The following is a 27,015-nucleotide window of genomic DNA, read 5'->3' as shown; positions in this document are numbered from 1 at the left end:
GGAAGCCGCCAGCCGCCATAACCTCTTGAGACCGAGACATCTTCACAATATCTCTGTGAGTACTGGTTTTTATTAGAGATGAGCGGGTTCGGTTCCTCGGAATCCGAACCCGCCCGAACTTCATGTTTTTTTACACGGGTCCGAGCGACTCGGATCTTCCAGCCTTGCTCGGTTAACCCGAGCGCGCCCGAACGTCATCATCACGCTGTCGGATTCTCGCGAGGCTCGGATTCTATCGCGAGACTCGGATTCTATATAAGGAGCCGCGCGTCGCCGCCATTTTTCACACGTGCATTGAGATTCATAGGGAGAGGACGTGTCTGGCGTCCTCTCCGTTTATAGAGATTCGAGAAGAGAGTGAGACAGAGAGAGACACAGTAGTAATTTGGGGAGCATTAGGAGGAGTACTACTACTACTAGTACTTGCTGAAGTGATAGAGAGAGATAGTGTGACTGTATTATCTGACTTGTGGGGGAGACACTGACAGTGGGGAGCAGTTAGAGTCTGAGAGCAGGACTCAGGACTCAGGAGTACATATAACGTACAGTGCACACTTTTGCTGCCAGAGTGCCAGCCACACTGCCATTGTTTGTGACCACACTGACCACCAGTATAATATATATTGTGATTGTCTGCTTAGGACTCAGGAGTACTACTTGCAAGTTGCTGATAGTGTGACCAGTGACCTGACCACCAGTTTAATAAATCACCACCAGTTTATGAGTTTAATATATATTATATATATATATATATATATATATAATTGTATATAATATATATATAATATTGTATACCACCTAGCACCTACCCGTGTTTTTTTTTCTTTCTTCTTTATACATACTACTATAGTAGCTTACTGTAGCAGTCTGCGGTGCTGCTGAGCTGACAGTGTCCAGCAGGTCCGTCATCAGTCATTACATAATAAATATATAATATATACCTGTCCGGCTGCAGTACTAGTGATATTATATATACATATATATTGATTTCATCTCATTATCATCCAGTCTATATTATCAGCAGACACAGTACGTTAGTTCAAGGCTGTAGCTACCTCTGTGTCGGCACTCGGCAGTCCATCCATAATTGTATACCACCTACCCGTGGTTGTTGTTTTTTTCTTTCTTCTTTATACATACTACTATAGTAGCTTACTGTAGCAGTCTGCGGTGCTGCTGAGCTGACAGTGTCCAGCAGGTCCGTCATCAGTCATTACATAATAAATATATAATATATACCTGTCCGGCTGCAGTACTAGTGATATTATATATACATATATATTGATTTCATCTCATTATCATCCAGTCTATATTATCAGCAGACACAGTACGTTAGTCCACGGCTGTAGCTACCTCTGTGTCGGCACTCGGCAGTCCATCCATAATTGTATACCACCTACCCGTGGTTGTTGTTTTTTTCTTTCTTCTTTATACATACTACTATAGTAGCTTACTGTAGCAGTCTGCGGTGCTGCTGAGCTGACAGTGTCCAGCAGGTCCGTCATCAGTCATTACATAATAAATATATAATATATACCTGTCCGGCTGCAGTACTAGTGATATTATATATACATATATATTGATTTCATCTCATTATCATCCAGTCTATATTATCAGCAGACACAGTACGTTAGTCCACGGCTGTAGCTACCTCTGTGTCGGCACTCGGCAGTCCATCCATAATTGTATACCACCTACCCGTGGTTGTTGTTTTTTTCTTTCTTCTTTATACATACTACTATAGTAGCTTACTGTAGCAGTCTGCGGTGCTGCTGAGCTGACAGTGTCCAGCAGGTCCGTCATCAGTCATTACATAATAAATATATAATATATACCTGTCCGGCTGCAGTACTAGTGATATTATATATACATATATATTGATTTCATCTCATTATCATCCAGTCTATATTATCAGCAGACACAGTACGTTAGTCCACGGCTGTAGCTACCTCTGTGTCGGCACTCGGCAGTCCATCCATAATTGTATACCACCTACCCGTGGTTGTTGTTTTTTTCTTTCTTCTTTATACATACTACTATAGTAGCTTACTGTAGCAGTCTGCGGTGCTGCTGAGCTGACAGTGTCCAGCAGGTCCGTCATCAGTCATTACATAATAAATATATAATATATACCTGTCCGGCTGCAGTACTAGTGATATTATATATACATATATATTGATTTCATCTCATTATCATCCAGTCTATATTATCAGCAGACACAGTACGTTAGTCCACGGCTGTAGCTACCTCTGTGTCGGCACTCGGCAGTCCATCCATAATTGTATACCACCTACCCGTGGTTGTTGTTTTTTTCTTTCTTCTTTATACATACTACTATAGTAGCTTACTGTAGCAGTCTGCGGTGCTGCTGAGCTGACAGTGTCCAGCAGGTCCGTCATCAGTCATTACATAATAAATATATAATATATACCTGTCCGGCTGCAGTACTAGTGATATTATATATACATATATATTGATTTCATCTCATTATCATCCAGTCTATATTATCAGCAGACACAGTACGTTAGTCCACGGCTGTAGCTACCTCTGTGTCGGCACTCGGCAGTCCATCCATAATTGTATACCACCTACCCGTGGTTGTTGTTTTTTTCTTTCTTCTTTATACATACTACTATAGTAGCTTACTGTAGCAGTCTGCGGTGCTGCTGAGCTGACAGTGTCCAGCAGGTCCGTCATCAGTCATTACATAATAAATATATAATATATACCTGTCCGGCTGCAGTACTAGTGATATTATATATACATATATATTGATTTCATCTCATTATCATCCAGTCTATATTATCAGCAGACACAGTACGTTAGTCCACGGCTGTAGCTACCTCTGTGTCGGCACTCGGCAGTCCATCCATAATTGTATACCACCTACCCGTGGTTGTTGTTTTTTTCTTTCTTCTTTATACATACTACTATAGTAGCTTACTGTAGCAGTCTGCGGTGCTGCTGAGCTGACAGTGTCCAGCAGGTCCGTCATCAGTCATTACATAATAAATATATAATATATACCTGTCCGGCTGCAGTACTAGTGATATTATATATACATATATATTGATTTCATCTCATTATCATCCAGTCTATATTATCAGCAGACACAGTACGTTAGTCCACGGCTGTAGCTACCTCTGTGTCGGCACTCGGCAGTCCATCCATAATTGTATACCACCTACCCGTGGTTGTTGTTTTTTTCTTTCTTCTTTATACATACTACTATAGTAGCTTACTGTAGCAGTCTGCGGTGCTGCTGAGCTGACAGTGTCCAGCAGGTCCGTCATCAGTCATTACATAATAAATATATAATATATACCTGTCCGGCTGCAGTACTAGTGATATTATATATACATATATATTGATTTCATCTCATTATCATCCAGTCTATATTATCAGCAGACACAGTACGTTAGTCCACGGCTGTAGCTACCTCTGTGTCGGCACTCGGCAGTCCATCCATAATTGTATACCACCTACCCGTGGTTGTTGTTTTTTTCTTTCTTCTTTATACATACTACTATAGTAGCTTACTGTAGCAGTCTGCGGTGCTGCTGAGCTGACAGTGTCCAGCAGGTCTGTCATCAGTCATTACATAATAAATATATACCTGTCCGGCTGCAGTACTAGTGATATTATATATACATATATATTGATTTCATCTCAATATCATCCAGTCTATATTATCAGCAGACACAGTACGTTAGTCCACGGCTGTAGCTACCTCTGTGTCGGCACTCGGCAGTCCATCCATAATTGTATACCACCTACCCGTGGTTGTTGTTTTTTTCTTTCTTCTTTATACATACTATTAAAGTAGCTTACTGTAGCAGTCTGCGGTGCTGCTGAGCTGACAGTGTCCAGCAGGTCCGTCATCAGTCATTACATAATAAATATATAATATATACCTGTCCGGCTGCAGTACTAGTGATATTATATATACATATATATTGATTTCATCTCATTATCATCCAGTCTATATTAGCAGCAGACACAGTACGTTAGTCCACGGCTGTAGCTACCTCTGTGTCGGCACTCGGCAGTCCATCCATAATTGTATACCACCTACCCGTGGTTGTTGTTTTTTTCTTTCTTCTTTATACATACTACTATAGTAGCTTACTGTAGCAGTCTGTGGTGCTGCTGAGCTGACAGTGTCCAGCAGGTCCGTCATCAGTCATTACATAATAAATATATAATATATACCTGTCCGGCTGCAGTACTAGTGATATTATATATACATATATATTGATTTCATCTCATTATCATCCAGTCTATATTATCAGCAGACACAGTACGTTAGTCCACGGCTGTAGCTACCTCTGTGTCGGCACTCGGCAGTCCATCCATAATTGTATACCACCTACCCGTGGTTGTTGTTTTTTTCTTTCTTCTTTATACATACTACTATAGTAGCTTACTGTAGCAGTCTGCGGTGCTGCTGAGCTGACAGTGTCTAGCAGGTCCGTCATCAGTCATTACATAATAAATATATAATATATACCTGTCCGGCTGCAGTACTAGTGATATTATATATACATATATATTGATTTCATCTCATTATCATCCAGTCTATATTAGCAGCAGACACAGTACGTTAGTCCACGGCTGTAGCTACCTCTGTGTCGGCACTCGGTAGTCCATCCATAATTGTATACCACCTACCCGTGGTTGTTGTTTTTTTCTTTCTTCTTTATACATACTACTATAGTAGCTTACTGTAGCAGTCTGCGGTGCTGCTGAGCTGACAGTGTCCAGCAGGTCCGTCATCAGTCATTACATAATAAATATATAATATATACCTGTCCGGCTGCAGTACTAGTGATATTATATATACATATATATTGATTTCATCTCATTATCATCCAGTCTATATTAGCAGCAGACACAGTACGGTAGTCCACAGCTGTAGCTACCTCTGTGTCGGCACTCGGCAGTCCATCCATAAGTATACTAGTATCCATCCATCTCCATTGTTTACCTGAGGTGCCTTTTAGTTGTCCCTATTAAAATATGGAGAACAAAAATGTTGAGGTTCCAAAATTAGGGAAAGATCAAGATCCACTTCCACCTCGTGCTGAAGCTGCTGCCACTAGTCATGGCCGAGACGATGAAATGCCAGCAACGTCGTCTGCCAAGGCCGATGCCCAATGTCATAGTACAGAGCATGTCAAATCCAAAACACCAAATATCAGTAAAAAAAGGACTCCAAAACCTAAAATAAAATTGTCGGAGGAGAAGCGTAAACTTGCCAATATGCCATTTACCACACGGAGTGGCAAGGAACGGCTGAGGCCCTGGCCTATGTTCATGGCTAGTGGTTCAGCTTCACATGAGGATGGAAGCACTCAGCCTCTCGCTAGAAAAATGAAAAGACTCAAGCTGGCAAAAGCACCGCAAAGAACTGTGCGTTCTTCGAAATCCCAAATCCACAAGGAGAGTCCAATTGTGTCGGTTGCAATGCCTGACCTTCCAAACACTGGACGTGAAGAGCATGCGCCTTCCACCATTTGCACGCCCCCTGCAAGTGCTGGAAGGAGCACCCGCAGTCCAGTTCCTGATAGTCAGATTGAAGATGTCAGTGTTGAAGTACACCAGGATGAGGAGGATATGGGTGTTGCTGGCGCTGGGGAGGAAATTGACCAGGAGGATTCTGATGGTTAGGTGGTTTGTTTAAGTCAGGCACCTGGGGAGACACCTGTTGTCCGTGGGAGGAATATGGCCATTGACATGCCTGGTGAAAATACCAAAAAAATCAGCTCTTCGGTGTGGAAGTATTTCAACAGAAATGCGGACAACAGGTGTCAAGCCGTGTGTTGCCTTTGTCAAGCTGTAATAAGTAGGGGTAAGGACGTTAACCACCTTGGTATATCCTCCCTTATACGTCACCTGCAGCGCATTCATAATAAGTCAGTGACAAGTTCAAAAACTTTGGGTGACAGCGGAAGCAGTCCACTGACCAGTAAATCCCTTCCTCTTGTAACCAAGCTCACGCAAACCACCCCACCAACTCCCTCAGTGTCAATTTCCTCCTTACCCAGGAATGCCAATAGTCCTGCAGGCCATGTCACTGGCAATTCTGACGAGTCCTCTCCTGCCTGGGATTCCTCCGATGCATCCTTGAGTGTAATGCCTACTGCTGCTGGCGCTGCTGTTGTTGCTGCTGGGAGTCGATCGTCATCCCAGAGGGGAAGTCGGAAGACCACTTGTACTACTTCCAGTAAGCAATTGACTGTCCAACAGTCCTTTGCGAGGAAGATGAAATATCACAGCAGTCATCCTGCTGCAAAGCGGATAACTGAGGCCTTGACAACTATGTTGGTGTTAGACGTGCGTCCGGTATCCGCCGTTAGTTCACAGGGAACTAGACAATTTATTGAGGCAGTGTGCCCCCGTTACCAAATACCATCTAGGTTCCACTTCTCTAGGCAGGCGATACCGAGAATGTACACGGACGTCAGAAAAAGACTCACCAGTGTCCTAAAAAATGCAGTTGTACCCAATGTCCACTTAACCACGGACATGTGGACAAGTGGAGCAGGGCAGGGTCAGGACTATATGACTGTGACAGCCCACTGGGTAGATGTATGGACTCCCGCCGCAAGAACAGCAGCGGCGGCACCAGTAGCAGCATCTCGCAAACGCCAACTCTTTCCTAGGCAGGCTACGCTTTGTATCACCGCTTTCCAGAATACGCACACAGCTGAAAACCTCTTACGGCAACTGAGGAAGATCATCGCGGAATGGCTTACCCCAATTGGACTCTCCTGTGGATTTGTGGCATCGGACAACACCAGCAATATTGTGTGTGCATTAAATATGGGCAAATTCCAGCACGTCCCATGTTTTGCACATACCTTGAATTTGGTGGTGCAGAATTTTTTAAAAAACGACAGGGGTGTGCAAGAGATGCTGTCGGTGGCCAGAAGAATTGCGGGACACTTTCGGCGTACAGGCACCACGTACAGAAGACTGGAGCACCACCAAAAACAACTGAACCTGCCCTGCCATCATCTGAAGCAAGAAGTGGTAACGAGGTGGAATTCAACCCTCTATATGCTTCAGAGGTTGGAGGAGCAGCAAAAGGCCATTCAAGCCTATACAATTCAGCACGATATAGGAGGTGGAATGCACCTGTCTCAAGCGCAGTGGAGAATGATTTCAACGTTGTGCAAGGTTCTGATGCCCTTTGAACTTGCCACACGTGAAGTCAGTTCAGACACTGCCAGCCTGAGTCAGGTCATTCCCCTCATCAGGCTTTTGCAGAAGAAGCTGGAGACATTGAAGGAGGAGCTAACACAGAGCGATTCCGCTAGGCATGTGGGACTTGTGAATGGAGCCCTTAATTCGCTTAACAAGGATTCACGGGTGGTCAATCTGTTGAAATCAGAGCACTACATTTTGGCCACCATGCTCGATCCTAGATTTAAAGCCTACCTTGGATCTCTCTTTCCGGCAGACACAAGTCTGCTGGGGTTCAAAGACCTGCTGGTGAGAAAATTGTCAAGTCAAGCGGAACGCGACCTGTCAACATCTCCTCCTTCACATTCTCCCGCAACTGGGGGTGCGAGGAAAAGGCTCAGAATTCCGAGCCCACCCGCTGGCGGTGATGCAGGGCAGTCTGGAGCGACTGCTGATGCTGACATCTGGTCCGGACTGAAGGACCTGACAACGATTACGGACATGTCGTCTACTGTCACTGCATATGATTCTCTCACCATTGAAAGAATGGTGGAGGATTATATGAGTGACCGCATCCAAGTAGGCACGTCACACAGTCCGTACTTATACTGGCAGGAAAAAGAGGCAATTTGGAGGCCCTTGCACAAACTGGCTTTATTCTACCTAAGTTGCCCTCCCACAAGTGTGTACTCCGAAAGAGTGTTTAGTGCCGCCGCTCACCTTGTCAGCAATCGGCGTACGAGGTTACATCCAGAAAATGTGGAGAAGATGATGTTCATTAAAATGAATTATAATCAATTCCTCCGTGGAGACATTGACCAGCAGCAATTGCCTCCACAAAGTACACAGGGAGCTGAGATGGTGGATTCCAGTGGGGACGAATTGATAATCTGTGAGGAGGGGGATGTACACGGTGATATATCGGAGGATGATGATGAGGTGGACATCTTGCCTCTGTAGAGCCAGTTTGTGCAAGGAGAGATTAATTGCTTCTTTTTAGGTTGGGGTCCAAACCAACCCGTCATTTCAGTCACAGTCGTGTGGCAGACCCTGTCACTGAAATGATGGGTTGGTTAAAGTGTGCATGTCCTGTTTATACAACATAAGGGTGGGTGGGAGGGCCCAAGGACAATTCCATCTTGCACCTCTTTTTTCTTTCATTTTTATTTGCGTCATGTGCTGTTTGGGGAGTGTTTTTTGGAAGGGCCATCCTGCGTGACACTGCAGTGCCACTCCTAGATGGGCCCGGTGTTTGTGTCGGCCACTAGGGTCGCTAAGCTTAGTCACACAGCTACCTCATTGCGCCTCTTTTTTTCTTTGCGTCATGTGCTGTTTGGGGAGGGTTTTTTGGAAGGGACATCCTGCGTGAGACACTGCAGTGCCACTCCTAGATGGGCCCGGTGTTTGTGTCGGCCACTAGGGTCGCTAAGCTTAGTCACACAGCTACCTCATTGCGCCTCTTTTTTTCTTTGCGTCATGTGCTGTTTGGGGAGGGTTTTTTGGAAGGGACATCCTGCGTGACACTGCAGTGCCACTCCTAGATGGGCCAGGTGTTTGTGTCGGCCACTAGGGTCGCTTATCTTACTCACACAGCTACCTCATTGCGCCTCTTTTTTTCTTTGCGTCATGTGCTGTTTGGGGAGGGTTTTTTGGAAGGGACATCCTGCGTGACACTGCAGTGCCACTCCTAGATGGGCCAGGTGTTTGTGTCGGCCACTAGGGTCGCTTAGCTTACTCACACAGCTACCTCATTGCGCCTCTTTTTTTCTTCTTTGCGTCATGTGCTGTTTGGGGAGGGTTTTTTGGAAGGGACATCCTGCGTGACACTGCAGTGCCACTCCTAGATGGGCCCGGTGTTTGTGTCGGCCACTAGGGTCGCTTATCTTACTCACAGCTACCTCATTGCGCCTCTTTTTTTCTTTGCGTCATGTGCTGTTTGGGGAGTGTTTTTTGGAAGGGACATCCTGCGTGACACTGCAGTGCCACTCCTAGATGGGCCAGGTGTTTGTGTTGGCCACTAGGGTCGCTTAGCTTAGTCATCCAGCGACCTCGGTGCAAATTTTAGGACTAAAAATAATATTGTGAGGTGTGAGGTATTCAGAATAGACTGAAAATGAGTGGAAATTATGGTTTTTGAGGTTAATAATACTTTGGGATCAAAATGACCCCCAAATTCTATGATTTAAGCTGTTTTTTAGTGTTTTTTGAAAAAAACACCCGAATCCAAAACACACCCGAATCCGACAAAAAAAATTCGGTGAGGTTTTGCCAAAACGCGGTCGAACCCAAAACACGGCCGCGGAACCGAACCCAAAACCAAAACACAAAACCCGAAAAATTTCAAGTGCACATCTCTAGTTTTTATACAGAGCCTAAGCTCTAAGAGTTCTAAGCTAGAACACAAGCAGTGGGACTGGGTGAGTGGGATCCCGTAGCACGCGCTGGCCGGAACTGGGTAACTTAGTTACGCGGCTGAGGAGAAACCTCAGTCGCGTGGGTTGCAGCGAGCAGGGCAGCCCTTCTCTTCTCTGGCAGGTGCCGCTGTGGGACTGGATGAGAATGGTTCCGCAGCGTGCGCGCAAGTTTTATCAACGCCGCTGTGGGACTGGATGTGACGGGTTTATGTACATTGGGGCTGATATTGCTTATATTAACAGGAGATATCTGAAGATTGCTACCGCATTGGACCCTAGATTCAAGGACCTCAAGTGTATACCCAGAGCTGAGAGGGGTGAGGTGTGGGCCTTAGTCACCAACTTACTAAAGGAACAGAGGTTTGTTGCAGAGAAACCTGTGGAAGCAACAACATCAGAGCCACCAAATAAAAAGTTAGCCCTATTGGCTGCTTCATCAGAGTCTGATTCTGAACAGGAGGAAGATTCAGTTGAGAACAGTGTGCGTCGATTCAGAGCGGAGCCCACCATCAGTACAGAGTCCTGTCCATTAGAGTGGTGGTCCAAACATGCAGGCTCACACAGCAGGCTGGCCTCCATTGCACAGAAGTACTTGGCCACACCTGCAACATCAGTACCCTGTGAAAGGTTGTTTTCTCTTGCTGGTCATATTGTACAGAAGAAGAGAGTTTCTTTATCATCTGAAAATGTAAATAACCTTGTGTGTCTTAGCAACTGGCTTGGTGCAGAGCAGTAAATAGGTTACACACCTAAAATATATATGTCCAATCTGGTGGGAAGAAAAATCTGGGTAAGAAAACAGATTTAGATTCTCAGAAAACATATTTTATTTTTTAATTTTAATTTTTAAAGTTTTTTAAATGCTACTGTGTTAAGGGAAAACTGCAAACCAAATGTTTTTGCTGTATAGTTCACATAGAACTACTAAAAGTGCGCAATACACTACTTTTGAATTCATTATTGTCTTTAGTCGGCTAACAATACGATTAATCGCTATTAATCGCATGAAATCCTGCGATTAATTGCGATTAAAAATTTTAATCGTTGCCCAGCACTAATATATATATATATATATATACAGTCACAGAAAGGACGCTCTGGGATGTCCAATATATGGGCCGGGGTGCCTTCCTAGAAAATAATAGACCAGTGCAGGTGTCCTTAAGAGCAAGGAACAGGCGGCACTCTTCCGGACTTTGTACAAAAGAAAGCTGGTGCTTTATTCAAACAACGTTTCAAGGCCCACTGGTCTTTTCATCAGGTGCAAAAGGCCAGTGGGCCTTGAAACGTCGTTTCAATAAAGCACCAGCTTTCTTTTGTACAAAGTCCGGAGGAGTGCCGCCTGTTCCTTGCTCTTAGGGACACCTGCATTGGTATATAAATATATATATATATATATATATATAGGAAGGTGAAGATTATAAGATTACCCTAGTTCAGTTTTAAAATAGACTGCTAGAATCGAGAGTGGTTGTGACAGTAGGGAAAAAGCAATGGTAATTCAGACAGGATTTACAGGAATATGTTAAAGCACAATGACATCGGTGCAGGTGCAAATGTTTTTGGTAAGCTAAAAAGATAAATTTCAGTAGTTGCAGATGAAGTGGAAAGGTCTTGCAGCGTTCCTAACACAAGTTTAGGTTATAACTGTCCAGGTTACTCAGACTGGAGTAGTTTGATGTGTTGAGTAAGTGGACTCACATTTGTTTGAAAGCAGTCCTTCAGTGTTCCAGATTGTTGGTAGATTGTTCTCCTTCTGTTTTCCTTCGGTTTAACATTGATGTAACGTTGTAATTATGCTTAAAATTGTAGCTATCCTTTGAATTAATGTATTTCGAATGAATGGACATCACAAGCCTCTATATCGGCACAACCCTACTTAATGTTCTTTAAATTATGAACCAAACAAGTGAATTCAATGATTACACCCAAACTCCAATGAACCCTCTCCCAGCAATGGCTAGCTATAAAACAGCTAACATACCAACCAACTAACGTTTAATAGAGTCATGCCCTCATGCCTATACTCAGTAGATAACATTCCAATTTATCAATAGCAACACATCATGTGCATAAGCAATATATAACAAAGCCGATGCCTTATGCCTATGGCAATGCTATAATTCTTATCACCCAATTAGCTAACTAGAATTTTTGGGTTTGATTTTGATACTACACTCCTGCGCCAAATGAATAAGCAGCCTGGATCTAGTGGTAAATAGTGCCACCCACACTAAAAAGTATATAGAAAAGAATAGGTTACCACACCAATACACGGGCGCTTCACAGAGTTTTTGATCTGATACTCTCACACAGAATCTAGTGTCGTGTCTACCTAGACAGAAAATACATGCATAGTGTATTATTGTTATAAATATACAACAGAGATTTTCTGGCGTGAACTCGTACCGAATGGATTGGTCACCGGTGAACGGTATCCTGGGTACACGTGGAGGACTCCCTTGCTGGCATCTTGACTTTCTGGGGACGCCTGTATGTTTTGAATGCTCATTTGTCTACTTGTTAGACCAACAAAATTGGTGAGAGTCCACCTGTACCATTTTTATTCTTCTGTATTAAATTGTTTTTATGGTATTGCACCATTGGATCCTCTTTTATTTTCATATGAAATTATCCTGAGTCCATGTGGAGGGAGACCTTATCTGATGTTGATTGGAGAGGGAGGATCTCTGGTTATGATCTGACGTCTGGACTTTGACACAGTGATTTTGTCTACTATATGTAGACCAATCCATTCGGTACGAGTTCACGCCAGAAAATCTCTGTTGTATATTTATAACAATAATACACTATGCATGTATTTTCTGTCTAGGTAGACACGACACTAGATTCTGTGTGAGAGTATCAGATCAAAAACTCTGTGAAGCGCCCGTGTATTGGTGTGGTAACCTATTCTTTTCAATTAGCTAACTAGTAGAGATGTGCACCGGACACTTTTTTCAGGTTTTGTGTTTTGGTTTTGGTTCTGGATCTCCGTCCATGTTTTGGATCTGAATTGGTTTTGCTTAAACCACCCTTTCGGGTTTTGATTTTGCATCTGGATTTAAAAAAACAAACAAAAAACCCCCCCAGCTAAAATCACAGAATTTGGGGGTTTGTTTGTTCCTACAGTATTATTAACCTCAATAACATTCATTTCCACTCATTTCCAGTCTATTCTGAACAACTCACAATATTGTTTTTAGGCCAAAAGGTTGCACCGAGGTAGCTTGATGACTAAGCTAAGTGACACAAGTGGTCGGCACAAACACGTGGCCCATCTATGAGTGGCACTGCCGTGGCAGACAGAATGGCAATTTAAAAACTAGGCCCCAAAGAGCACATAATGCAAAGAAAAAAAAGAGGTGCAAGATGAAATTGTCCTTGCCCCCCCACCAACCCTTATGTTGTATAAACACAGGGCTGTTTCTAGCCAATTTGGCTCCCAGTGCGAGATTTCAAAATGTGCCCCCCCACCCACCCATTGACATAAAATAAAAAATGCGCCCCCCCCCATAGATATAAATAGAAAACGCATTGCACTCCCGGCAAGGGGGCGGGGCTTCATTAAAATGGGCGTGTCCTCATCTGAAAATATTACCTTACACCCAAGTTTTTGACCTTGCACCAACAGATCACGGCCACTACAGGGAAAAATAAAATAAAATAAAAATATATATATATATATATATATTATGCCATACACCGCAATGCCCTTGATACATGAAATCCCCATTTTACACATTATGCAGGCAAGTGTCCCAATTTTACACATTAAAACAGGCAAGTGTCCCCATTTTACACATTACGGCAAGCAAGTCTCCCCATTTTACTCATTACGGCAGGCAAGTGTACCCATTTTACACATTGCGGCAGGCAAGAGTCCCCATTTTACACATTGCAGCAGGCAAAAGTCCCCATTTTACACATTGCGGCAGGCAAGAGTCCCCATTTTACACAGTACAGCAGGCAAGTGTCCCCATTTTAAACAGTATGACAGGCAAGAGTCCCCATTTTACACAGTACGGCAGGCAAGTGTCCCCATTTTAAACAGTATTGCAGGCAAGAGTCCCCATTTTACACATCGCGGCAGGCAAGAGTCCCAATTTTACACATCATGACAGGCAAGAGTCCCCATTTTACACAGTGCGGCAGGCAAGAGTCCCCATTTTACACGGTGTGGCAGGCAAGAGTCCCCATTTTACACAGTACGGCAGGCAAGTGTCCCCATTTTACACAGTATGGCAGGCAAGAATCCCCATTTTACACATTATGGCAGGCAAGAGTCCCCATTTTACCCAGTACGGCAGGCAAGAGTCCCCATTTTACACAGTACGGCAAGAAAGTGTCCCAATTTTACACATTACGCAGGCAAGAGTCCCCATTTTACACATTACAGCAGGCACGTGTCCCCATTTTACACATTAGGCAGACAAGTGTCAAGTGGGGGGGAGGAAGGGAGGGTGGGGAGAGAGAGAGAGAGACTACTTACATTTGAAGAGGTTCTTCCCGCTCTTTGGGCTGCCTCTCAATCCTCACGCCGGCCTCCTCCTCCTTCTAATAGCTTGGCTCCCCCTCCTCTTGTCACCAGTACTCCGCTCGGGGGGCAGAGTTTTGCGGATTGACGTGATTGCGTTGTGACGTCACGACGCAACCGCGTCATTCCACCGCAAAACTCCCCCCCCCCAAGCAGGAGTACTCGGGAAGTGGGAGAAGGGGGAAACAAGGACCCGCAAAGTGCCGCGGTGGGCGCCCCATGCGGTTGCACGGCTTGCCCGCCGCAAGAAATGGCACTGTATAAACAGGACATGCACACTTTAACAAACCAATCATTTCAGCAACAGGGTCTACCACACGACTGTGGCTGAAATGATTGGCTTGTATGGGCCCCCACCAAAAAAGAAGCAATTAATCTCTCCTTGCACAAACTGGCTCTACAGAGGCAAGATGTCGACCTCAACCTCCGACTCCTCACCCCTTTCAGTGTGTACATCCTTATCCTCACAGAGTATTAATTCCTGGTGTATGTCTACAATGACATCCTCAATCTCAATATCAGCAACCGGACTGGCGGTGCTCTTCCCAGAACTTGCAGAGGGCATGCATATGGTGGTAGGAGCCTCCTCTTCCCATACAGTCTTGGGAAGGTCAAACCTAGACATCGCAGCCGTGGACACACTTGGACTCTGCTTGGGGATTTGTGATATCTCTGAGTCTGAACGCACAGTTGTTTTTTCCTGTGCTTTAACAAACTTAATTTTTTTATTTTTTCGAGAGGGAGGAAGGCTTCCATCTTCATTAGAAGCTGAATCACTCCGTGTCGTGAATGGCATATTGGCAATTTTACGTTTCTCATCAGATAAAAAAATTTTTTTGTTATTTATTTTTGCTTCTTGTATTTTACATGCCCTTTATGGCATTGGGCATTGGCCTTAGCAGACGATGTTGATGGAATTGCTTCATCAATGTCATGACTGATGGCAGCAGCAGCTTCAGCAATAGTACTAGGAACTGGAAGTTGTTCCTGATCTTTCACATTTTTTTCCTTCAAATGTTTGTTCTCCATTTCACAGGACAGTGTCCCTTTATTATTACAGCACACAGAACAGTGCCCCTTTATTTTTACAGCACCCCTGTATGTTTACAGCATACAGGACAGGGCCAGTGTTCCATTATTTTAACAACATCCCTGTATTTTTACAACATATAGGACAGGGCCAGTGTACTTTTATTTTAACAACACCCCTGTATTTTTACAGCATACAAGAGAGGGACACAGCACCCCTTTATTTTCACAGCACCCCTGTATTTTAACAACACCCCTGTATTTTTACAGCATACAGGACAGGGCCAGTGTGCGTTTATTTTAGCAACACCCCTGTATTTTTACAGCACACAGGACAGGGCCAGTGTACCTTTATTTTAACAACACCCTTGTGTTTTTACAGCATACAGGGCTAGTGTACCTTTATTTTAACAACACCCCTGTATTTTTGCAGCATGCAAGACAGGGACACAGCACCCTTGTATTTTCACAGCACCCCTGTATTTTAACAACACCCTTGTATTTTTACAGCATACAGGACAGGGCCAGCACCCCTGTGTTTTAACAACACCCCTGTATATTTACAGTTTACAAGACAGGGACACAGGGGTGTAGTATGTTAGGCCGGCGGTCGTAATCCCAACGCCCAGCATACTGGTGCCGGGATCCTGACCGCTGGCAAGCCGGCAGCTGGGTGAGCGCAAATGAGCCCCTTGCGGGCTCGCTGCACTCGGCACTCTGAGCGCAAGGTGGCGCGCTACGCGTGTCATGCTATTTATTCTCCCTCCGTGTGGGTCGTCTACCCCCAAGAGATAGAATAGTTGTCGGTATGCCGGGTGTCGGGTTTCTGGTGCCGGTATACTGAGCGCTGGAAACCCAACAGCCAGCATACTGAATACCATCCGGACACAGCACGCCTGTACTTTCAGAGCACTTCTGTATTTTAACAACACCCCTGTATTTTTAAAGCATACAGGACAGGCCAGTGTAACTTTATTTTAACAACACCTCTGTATTTTTACAGTATACAGTACTGGGCCAGCATCCCTGTATTTTAACAACACCCCTGCATTTTTACAGCATACAAGACATACAAGTGTACCTTTATTTTTATTTCACCCCTGTATTTTTACAGCATACAGGACAGTGCCCCTGTACAGCACAGGACAGCATCACCCATGTACAGCACCCCTAGCAGCACAGAACACCACAAGACAGTACCCCTAACAGCACAGAGGACAGCACCCCTAAAGAGCACACACTGACCCCACCTGACGCCACCATCCACAGAGAGAGACAGAGGGTCTGTCTCCCTCACTCTCCAAGTCTGGAGTGAAAATGGAGGCGACGCGCTGCTCCTCATATGGAATCCAAAACCTGCGAGAATCCGACAGCGGGATGATGAGGTTTGCCTCGTTCTTGGATCCGAGTCTGGCAGGAAGACCCGAGACAGACTCGGTTCCCGGCACGGATCGCGAAGTTTGGGGGGGTTTGGATCTCTGAGATCCAAACCCGCTCATTTCCACTAACTAGTATTTCAGTGCAATCAGTAGTGATAATCTGCAGTACTCATTTTCAGTATACCTAAATTTATATATTTTCACAAAGCTGTCATTTGGTTGAAATGCTCTGCAGAAGAATAGTAGATAAATTTACCTAAACATATATGCAGATGGAGCCTTGCTGATCTAGCCTTCTCTGTTGAGCCTAGGTGCACCAAGTTTTATTAGCATAAGCCTTTAATTTATTGTTCTCAGCTGCAATACAATACAGAGAGAACAATACAGTAGGGGATTAAGTCTGACAGCACTGGCTCAATTAATCATATTAAAGGGATAGATGAGCAGGGCTCCATCTGTATTTTCACAAAGCAGTCATTCAGTAGGGTATGTGATGTGGATGTTCAATAAGGTCACATAATTTTGATAAGTGGTCAGATTGTTCTGCAATAACGCGTCACAGTTTTGATTTTTTTCCCCATAGAAAAATAATTGACTGGGGGGAGGGAGGGGGGAGGGGGGGGTTGCAGGCATTTTTCCTTTGGGCCGTAAATTGCAGCGAATCCCTTGCTAATTTTTTTCTGCCATAAATTCAGGTTATATAACGAATTCTTCCTAACACTTTCAGAATACAGTTACATTTCGAGATACAGTTAAATTTCAGGATACAGTAAAGATGGGATACAGTAAACTGTTGGGATCCAGTAGACTTTAGATGAATGCATCGTAGAACACACAATAAAACATTTTTTGCTTGATTTCGAGCAACATGGTTGACTAGTACACAAATAAATTCCAAACACACATAACCTCAAAGACAAAAAAGTATTAAAGGTAGTGATGAGCGGGTTCGGTTCCTCGGGATCCGAACCCCCTCCGAACTTCACCCATTTTACACGGTTCCGAGGCAGACTCAAATTTTCCCGCCTTGCTCGGTTAACCAGAGCGCGCCCGAACGTCATCATCCCGCTGTCGGATTCTCTGGAGATTCGTATTCTATATAAGGAGCCACGCATCACCGCCATTTTCACTCGTGCTTTGGAGATGATAGCGAGAGGACGTGGCTGCGTTCTCTCAGTTTCTGTGTTCAGTGTGCTGCAAATATCTGTGCTCAGTGTGCTGCAAATATCTGTGCTCAGTGTGCTTGCAAATATCTGTGCTCAGTGTGCTGAAAATATCTACGTTCTCTGCCTGAAAAACGCTCCATATCTGTGCTGCATTGTAGTATATAGTAGGAGGACAGTGCAGAATTTTGCTGTGACCACCAGTATATATATAGCAGTACGGTACAGTAGTCCATTGCTCTACCTCTGTGTCGTCAAGTATACTATGCATCCATACCTGTGCTGCATTTTAGTTGTGCGCAGTATATAGTAGGAGGACAGTGCAGAATTTTGCTGACCACCAGTATATATATAGCAGTACGGTACAGTAGTCCACTGCTCTACCTCTGTGTCGTCAAGTATACTATGCATCCATACCTGTGCTGCATTTTAGTTGTGCGCAGTATATAGTAGGAGGACAGTGCAGAATTTTGCTGACCACCAGTATATATATATAGCAGTACGGTACAGTAATCCACTGCTCTACCTCTCTGTCATCTAGTATACTACAAAAGTTCAGTAAAATGACCCAAAAATCAAAATTAAAAGCGTCTGATGAGAAGCGTAAACTTGCCAATATGCCATTTACGACACGGAGTGGCAAGGAACGACTGAGGCCCTGGCCTATGTTCATGGCTAGTGGTTCAGATTCACATGAGGATGGAAGCACTCATCCTTTTGCTAGAAAACTGCAGTGCCACTCCTAGATGGGCCAGGTGTTTGTGTCGGCCACTTGGGTCGCTTAGCTTATTCACACAGCTACCTCATTGCACTTCTTTTTTTTCTTTGCATCATGTGCTGTTTGTGGACTATTTTTTAAATCTGCCATTCTGTCTGACACTGCAGTGCCACTCCTAGATGGGCCAGGTGTTTGTGTCGGCCACTTGGGTCGCTTAGCTTAGCCATCCAGTGACCTTGGTGCACCTCTTTTTTTCTTTGCATTATGTGCTGTTTGGGGACTATTTTTTAAATCTGCCATCCTGTCTGACACTGCAGTGCCACTCCTAGATGGGCCAGGTGTTTGTGTCGGCCACTTGGGTCGCTTAGCTTAGCCATCCAGCGACCTCGGTGCAAATTTTAGGACTAAAAATAATATTGTGAGGTGTGAGTTGTTCAGAATAGACTGGAAATGAGTGGAAATTATGGTTATTGAGGTTAATAATTCTATGATGTAAGCTGTTTTTGAGGGTTTTTTGTAAAAAAAAACCCACCCGAATCCAAAACACACCCGAATCCGACAAAAAATTTTCAGGGAGGTTTTGCCAAAACGCGTCCGAATCCAAAACACGGCCGCGGAACCGAATCCAAAACCAAAACACAAAACCTGAAAAATTTCCGGTGCACATCACTAATTAAAGGAATATATCTTTATTTCCTAATTCCTAATTTTGAACTTTGTCCTTGTATAAGCTATGAACTCCTGACACACTTTCACACAAAATACAGGGACACTCAAACATTGCACAACAATAACTTCAAACTTTCATTAGCTTGCAACAATACTGTATATACAGTATATTTTCAAAAGCAATAATTCTCACTGTCTTCACTGCTTCTTGGATTGCAGCATAATCAAAATAAATCTCTGTCATGTTGCAAATTTTTTACACTATACAATGCATTTTGAAATAAACATTGTCTATATTTCGTAAAAGCTAAATCAGTAATATGATTTGAATTGCTTCTGCACACAGTAGCTCACCATTAATATAAAAAAACCATCAATTGTTTAATGTAAAAGGATAGACAATAGCAAAGCTGGCCGAGTTGGTGTTCTGATGTTCTGAGTGATGTTCACAGTGCTGAAGCTCAGTGAAAAATAGCCTTGGTTACAACCTAAATGATAACAATGACTTCAAACATGTATGATACTGTGATCGAAGATAAAAGAACTAGAATATGGGGTCGGATGTAGTGCAGCGTGAGACGGCCAGAGCTCTAAGATTCCGGCAGAACTCGTATGTTTTTTTTAAAGCAGCAAACATTTACAAGGCAAAATCAACCTGTTTTTTCCTTGTAAATGTTTTCTACTTTAAAAAAATGTACTAGTTAGGCCACACATACGCAGACCCACCGGTAGCCATCACAGCACAACATAGAGACAAACTCCTTTCGGAGCCACTGTCTTTATCTATGCCGCATGATACATCTGCACGATTCTATCGCATACTGCAATGCGATCCTGGGCAGTAAGATCAATGTGCTCCTAATTTAGCCACTTCTGCATTACAAGCACTCATACTGTGGCATACCTCCCAACTTTCGTAATCACTAATGCGAGACATGCCGCGCCAAAGGTGTGGCTGTGGCTGGAAAGGGGACGGGACCTCATGAGAGGGGGTGGGGTCTCGAGTGATGGGGCAGGGGCATCACGCTACGATCCCCGGGTTTTGCTGTTTTGGGGGCCTGTCCAACTGCTCAGGGGGTTAACCCTTACTCTCCTCCCTGCACTGTTCAGATGCCATGTGCATGCGTACGCCATCTAATCAGTGCTCACCGCCTGCTTTGCAAAGCAGAGCAGCAGTGTTCACTGGTTCCCCCAACTGCCCCCCACCCCACCTGCGGGACACTACGACCCGTGGGAGGGACAGCGGGACAGTGTCCGAATAGTGGGACTGTCCCGCTGAAATCAAGACAGTTGGGAGGTATGCTGTGGGCAGGATGCATTATCGCGAAAAATGCAGCCGAATGCAGTTTTCAGAGGTTTGGCCACTTACTGCATCTGCATCAAGCTTGGGAATGAGATACATTCCGGTGCTTAGAAGCAGTCAGCAATCTTTATGTAGCGTTACCCTTTAGAAGCCTCTATCGCATTGCCCCCTAAAAGGGATTTAATCAGATCCTTCCCGACACTCCCCATGGTATGTGCGGCACTCGATGCATGCGCATACGGACTCCTGGGGCCTAAATCCAGAAGTCCCCACACCGCAAACACAGCTCTCATCAGGAGACTTGGCCAGGGGTATGAAATTCTCTGCATGGTTTCCTTACATATGTGAAGTATTATTTTCTATTTTCCTTTGAATAGCTCATCTGCAGTTAAACTGTTTCATTATATGCCTGGATTTAAATTATTGGCCTTGCTAGGTTTTCTTTTGCAGGGTTCTTTCATGTGATTTGTTTTCCTCCTCCCCACTTTACTTCCTATTACCTTGTCTCAATTCTCATGGCTGCTCTCTGTCGGCTTCTTTGGGCCATCACATTAGTGCTCATCAGCAGGAGCTACTGTATGGCTCACATAAGATGCACAATATTCTCTCTGCTGTTACTGCTGTCTAAGGCTGCTGGGGCATGCTTGGCGCAAGTTTGTTATTCCACTCAGAACTAGAGAGAGCGGCAGCATCAGAACATGTAACTGAGTTACATGTCACCCTCGTGGAGAAACCAGGGGTCACCTAATGTTTGATCAGACACTGAAAATATTTGTTGGTCAGAGGGACGGCTGGGGCCCAGTAAAGGCAGTAAGAACATGAACACATCTCTAAATAGAAAAGCTTACAAATTTCAATGATGTAAATTTGACACTGAACACCTTGTTGATTGAAAAAAAAATCAAGATATGAGAAAGGGTTAATTAGTCTATTCTATTGACAAATATAATTCTTGTAAATTATGTGAAATAAATTGTATATAAATTAGTGATGAGCGGATTCGGTTTTACTCGGTTTTTACTCGGTTCTCAAAACCGAATCTTATTGGCTATACAAAACACGTGACATCAGTGAGCCAATAAGATTCGGTTTTGAGAACCGAGTAAAACCGAATCCGCTCATCACTAATATAAATTATAATTTTCCATTTATTGTTCACACAGTCCTTTAGATAAAGGCAAGGCTAAGTGATACACACAAACTGGCCTATTCTTTTTCTGTGATTTATTATTAATAATTTGAAAAAGCAATCTCTGATCCCTTTTGATGCCACATCTTTAGCTTTACTCACATCCTAAATGTTTTTCTTTTTTTTTCCTTTCAGAAAAAGAAAGAATGGGTTTTCTCCTTTTTAGCAAATCAGATAATCCAGGAACTAATCTAGAGTGCATTTTAGTTCAAATGTGTAATGTGATATATTTTCTTATGTTTGTGTACCGTTTTCTTTTTTTTAAATTCATCTGTATTTTCATATGCAAATGTATATTAATATGCTGCTCAAGGTCAAATGCTAATTGAAGTGGGTCATTGTATACGGTATATTTTCACACCAATGCAGTTTACTTAAATAATCCGTATAAATGTATTTTACTGCCTAAGGTAAATGTATGGAATTCACTTTTGATGGCAGATAATTACTGAGCACACTTTGCAAAATATTACTTTGAGCAAAGGTGTATGCGTTGCCTATGTAGAGTGTACTTGCCTGCTTCTCCTAATTTACTAGGGGGCAGATACTGTAGGAAGGTAATTCAGCAAAAGAGGAGGTGCGTGTGGCTGAACTATGTGATTCCAGTCATCAAGTGAACAGGGCAACCATGTAATAAAGACCCTTACACCTTAGTAAACTGTGTAGGGGTGCATACTTGCCGACCTTCCAGCTGCCAGGTCGGTATTGGTGGGAGGGGCTGTGCAGCATATGAGGGGCGTGCTGGCAGGTGCGATGACGCGAAGTTGGGGGAGTGGGATTACTGGCATTGTTTGGCAAGGGGCAGGGTCATGATGACACGATTCTACGCAAATCACGTCATCGACTCCTTCAGAGTGCGGGGAAGTTGTGTGCAGGTGCAAGGGGTGGCAGCAATCCAGGAGACTTGCCCACTCTTCTGAGGGTGCGGGACTTCCCCCGATTTTGTGAAGCCTCCCGGTCAAACAGGGAGAGTAGGTAAGTATGGTAGGGGTGTGACCATGGGCCAGAGATGTGCAGGGAGGTATTTGACTCCAGAGGAACTGGCTAGTACCAAAGCCATATTTACACACAAGCCCAAGGGTACATGTGGGCATTATACAAAGATTCAGCAGTATATACTTTATACTTATGTATATTTCCATGTATATTTTTCATATACTTTATATAGTCAAAACTCTGGCATATGCATTAATATGGCAGGAAATTACGCTACACAGTAGTAACCCTTATACACATTATGCCCACACAGTAGCAGTTCCCTTTACACATTATGCCCACACAGTAATTCTTATAACACGGAGGAGACATCAGCAGTGCCTGCGTAAACAAAGAAAATGGAAAAAACCACTTAACCAGCGCTTCTGTTCATTCAATAATTCACTCAATTCTCGTCAGATTATCGCCGTCAATTGTATATATAACAAAAAATATGGGATAGAGAATATAGTGTAACACAGTTTTTAATAAGCAAACAACATAACGATAAGTTAAAATCCAAAGGTCTGTGCAAATGGCATATTTTCGACAAGGTCAATTCCAGTCAATTTATATAATGGAGGTTTACCAGATAAGGTGGAACTGTGTTTTAGACAGTTCAAAAACAGCTTGTGTGATAAAGTGGGAATCCCGGGAGCGCCACTCACATCCGTCCTTGCCGCTGAATCCAACAGGTTTCTCCTCCAGAAGTGCCAAAACTGGAATGCCTCCTCCACCAACGCGTTTCCTCCCCCAACTGGGGTCTTTATCAGGACGGATGTGAGTGGCGCTAAACTAAACTAAACGTTTAAGTTTACCTTATGCAATAGTAGTGGAGTTGTGGCCCTGGTAGCGGAGGTAGGTGGAAAGCGCACATGCTTATACAACTTTTGATGCTGAGTTAAAAAATTGCTGCCTCAAGGCTTAAAAAAAAGGTACTTTTTTGACAGTATGAGGCCAAAAAATCTGTCAGGTAAATTTTATTCTAGAAATGAGCTGCTAATTAGTTAATTAGTTCCTGTGATAATATCATCTAAAATTGCTTTCACAAATCAAGCTCTATAATTTCTGCCATCTTTGAAGTCCAATAGCAAAAAAAAAAAAAGCATAAACGATTTTCTTGAAACAACATTCACTAAAAAGAGCAGACTTTAAACGACAACATATATATTTTTCTTGGTAGGAGTTTTGCCTCGGAAGGGAGAAAACAGGCTTTAAAGTTAGGCCACTTTCGGATTACGCATTACTTAATATTATGGACGAGGCATTTTTAAATGGTTCTCACTATAAGGGAATGAGCGTTTGAATCTTGTAATTAGGCACAGCTACAGTATACAACGTTTAGTGCTGGTTTAAAAAATATTTTTGGGACTAATGAACAATAATATTTTTAGCTAAATTGAAAGTTATCAAAAAAATCAGTCGGGACTACTTTGACAAGATTTAGTTTAAATTGTTAATTTGCATTAAAACTTTAGGCCCAAATGTATTAAGCCTTAGCAAGAAATAAAGGCCCAAATGTATTAAACAAGAGATAAAGTGAAGACAGATAAAGAGTGATAAATGACAAGCCAATCAGATACTTAAATGCCAGTTAGGAGCTGGTTGGCTGGACATTTATTACTCTTCATCCATCTCCACTTTATCTCTTGTTAAGTTTAATACATTTGGGCCTTTATCTCTTGTTAAGGCTTAATACAGGGTATGGGGTCATTATGTCGACCACACTTAGGTCGACAGTCATTAGGTCAACCACTATTGGTCGACATGGTCACTAGGTCGACATGGTCAATAGGTCAACATGCACTAGGTCGACATGGAAAAAGGTCAACATGAGTTTTTTGACTGTTTTTGGTGTCGTTTTCTTTGTAAAGTGACGGGGAACCCCAATTAGTACACCATATCCCCTCGCATGGCTCGTTTCGCTCACCATGCTTCGGGCGAGGTGCCTTGCTGCGCTCAGCACAGGTTACCTTTCCCAACTGTAGTCCACGTGGATCATAAAGTATGAAAAAGTTTAAAAAATTTTAAAAAAATTGAAAAATGCATGTCGATCTTTTTCCATGTCGACCTGTACATGTCGACCTATTGACCATGTTGACCTATTGACCATATCGACCTAATGCATGTCGACCAATAGTGGTCGACCTAATGACTGTCGATCTAAGTGCTGTCGACCTAATGAGCGTATCCTTTAATACATTTGGGCCTTAATGTTTTGCATTGGTCCATGGTGGCTTTGCCACTACCACTTCCCAAATAAATGGTAATCCCATCACCTAGGGGCAATGCCTGATAGCCATGCAACAGCAACAGGTGGGTCTCTTTTCACAGGTTCCCAAGCCTGAAATTGGGATTTTTTATTACAGATTCACAGGCCTGAACTGGGTTTCTTTACCACAGGATGTTTCTTTTTAGTTGCATCCAAAACCTAAAATTGGGTGTTTTTGCCAAAGATCCAAAGCCTTATTGTACCAGGTCTCCCTTGTTGCCACTACCTATCCACCTCCCTCACTGCACCAGGTCACCACCATCCACCTGCCTCCATCGTTGCACCAGGTCTCCCAAGTTAACCCCACCCTCCCACATTCCTCATCACAGCAGGTTTCCCCCGTCACCCCCACCCACCTCCCTTCTTGCATCCTCCCCACTCCCCACCCACCTTCCTTGTTGCCGGTCCACACACCTGCCTCCATCATTGCACAAGTTCTCCCTTGTCACCCCAACCCACTTAAATCCCTCGTCACACCAGGTCTCCCCAGTCACTCATACCCACCCGCCTCTCTCGTCGCTTTATAACTTCCCTGTCACCACCAGCCATCCGTCTCCCTCATCGCACCATGTCTCCACTAAACCAACTCCCGCGCCACAGCAGGTCTCTATCGACTCCATTAACCAGCCTCCCTCATCACACCAGATCTCTCCCATCCCCACCATCCAATCTCCTCTGTTGTCATACCAGGTCTCCACCATCGAGTCTAAAAACACACCTCCCTCAATACACCAGTTCTCCTCCATTGACTCCACTAACTCACCTCTCTTGTCACAGCAGGTCTTCTCCATCAAGTCTAAAAACCCACCTCCCTCATTACACCAGGGCACCAATGTTGACTCCACTAACCCTCCAACCATGTCACACCAGGTCTCCCCTGTTGACTCCACTTACTCTCCTTCCTCATCACACCAAGTCTCCCCTGGCGACTCTGCTAACCCACACCCCTTGTCACACCAGGTCTCCAAAAAGCCACCTCCCTCGTCTCACCAGGTCTCTCCCGTCGACTTCAAAAACTCTGCTACTTTGTCAAACCAGGTCTTTACAAACCCACCTCCTCATCACACCATATCACAACCCACCTCCCTCATCACACCAGGTCTCCCCTATTGACTCCACAAACCCAATTCCCTCGTCACACCAGGTCTACTCTGTCGACTCCACTTACTCCTCTCTTCACACCAGATCTCCACAAACCCAACTCTCTCATCACACCAGATCTCACCCGTCGACATTACAAACTCTCCTCCCTTGTCACACCAGGTCTCGACACCACTAAAACACTCCCCTGGTCATACCAGGTCTACATAAACCCACCTCTCTCATCACACCAGGTCTCCCCTGTCAATTCCACTAAGTCTCCTTCCTCATCACACCAGGGGCCAGATGCAATGAGTTGAGAGACAGCCAGAGCTCCGAGACTCTGGCCAAACTCATATGTTTTTTTTAAGCAGCAAATGTTTACAAGGCAAAACCAACCAGGTTTTGCCTTGTAAACGTTTGCTGCTTTAAAAAAAAGTATGAGTTCAGTCAGAGTCTCGGAGCTCCGGCCATCTTGCAAGCCATTACATCTGGCCCCATGTCTCCCGGGTCAACTCCACTAACCCACTCCCTCATACCAGGTCTCCACAAACCCACCTCTCTTGTTACACCAGGTCTCCCCTGTGAATGCCAGTAACCCACTCCCCTTGTGATTCCAGGTCTCCACAAACCCATATCCCTTGGCACACCAGGTCTCCCCTGTTGACTCCACTATCCCACTCCCCTCATCATACCAGGTCACCTCACTCATCACAGCAGGTCTTCCACTATAGGCTGCGCAAGATCTACTTCCTTGTCACACCAGGTCAACTCTGTCCAGTCCACTAACCCACACCCCTCATCACACCAGGTCTCCACAAACCCACCTCCCTTGTCACACCAGGTCTCTCCTGTCAACCTCACTAACCCACTCCAATCGGCACACCAGGACTCCACAAACTCACCTTCCTGGTCACATCAGGTCTCCCCTGTCGATCCACTAACCCACTCCCGTCAGCACATCAGTTATCCCCTGTTGATTCCACTAACCCACTCCCCTCATCATTCCAGGTCTCCACAAACCCAACTCGCTCATCACACCAGGTCTTTCCCATTGACTCCACAAAATCTACTCCCTCGTCACCCCAGGTCAACTCTG

Source organism: Pseudophryne corroboree, chromosome 1 (genome assembly GCF_028390025.1).
Source record: "Pseudophryne corroboree isolate aPseCor3 chromosome 1, aPseCor3.hap2, whole genome shotgun sequence".
Classification (NCBI taxonomy): Eukaryota; Metazoa; Chordata; class Amphibia; order Anura; family Myobatrachidae; genus Pseudophryne; species Pseudophryne corroboree.
Note: the sequence above shows the minus strand (reverse complement) of the source record.